Raw genomic sequence first — 1,078 nt, forward strand, 5'->3', positions numbered from 1 at the left:
TTGTCAAGAGAAACGCTGGTAAGACCAGGGCAGTGGCAGGGGCAGGTGGTCCGCAGCAGGGCCTGTGGCCTGGTCCCTGTGCCAGGGCCAAGTCGGCGGCACTGGGATCTCCTGATGGAGCCTGAGCTGCAGCCAAGAGTGAGCAGGTCCTGTGGAGCGTGGGGCCACCCATAGCTGCTGAGACTCTGCTTCGGCACTCAGCACAGAGCTGTACGCAGCAAAATTCCCTCACCTTCCTTCCTTCGGCTTCACCGCTGGAAGCAATCCCAGAGCAGTGTGTGTGGATCAGTTTCTTACACACCGGGTGAAAGAACCCGGTGGACTGTAAGGCTGTATCCGGCTCTCCAGCCTGGGAGTTCCCCCCACTGGGACTCAGTTGCCAAGAGCGGGGCCCTTCTGCAGCCCAGGCGAAGGAGAAGTCCTGCCGTGCCTTCTCCCTGGGCGGTAGCTGGGTTGTGGGTTTGGAACAGTTGCAGGAGGGGACAAGGGATCGACCCGACGTCCCGGGTTGCTGGCTGCGGGCCGCCCGTCTTCCTCATCCCCTGCGTTGCCCGAGTCCCTCGGGGCTGGATGCGGGTCCCGGCACGGAGATACCCTTGCCGGACACCTACAGGCTCTGGGACAAGGACATCAGCGCTTGCAGGAAAAGGGGTATGTGGGCAGTCAGAGCACGACGGGGAAGCCAAAATGCCCCTCAGCACCGCGACTGGGGCCACATCGTCCCTGCGTCACTCGTTATGGCTGCATTTGGCAGAAAATCCATGGAGAAGTCACTCTGAAATGTCGTTTTCTGTGTCTGCCAGAATCCCGAGGGGAAAAAACCCTCCGCGCCCAGCAGCATCTGCCCCTCCCGGGAGGGGAGTTCCGTTTAGGCGGGCAGTGGTGAGGAGCAGCAATCTCGCAACAGCGTTCTTCTCCAAAGGAAATAAAAATTGTGTATTTACAGCACTATTCTGCATTAAATATTGCGGCGCCTCAACTTTGCAAATGAGCTGGGTGGGCTTTACCCTCTTCGTATTACACCGCAGCTGCAGGAGAGAACCGTTTTGCAAACGAAACCTAGGCAGAGAAAACGGGC

The sequence above is a fragment of the Corvus brachyrhynchos genome, unplaced genomic scaffold (genome assembly GCF_000691975.1).
Source record: "Corvus brachyrhynchos isolate BGI_N302 unplaced genomic scaffold, ASM69197v1 scaffold115, whole genome shotgun sequence".
Lineage (NCBI taxonomy): Eukaryota > Metazoa > Chordata > Aves > Passeriformes > Corvidae > Corvus > Corvus brachyrhynchos.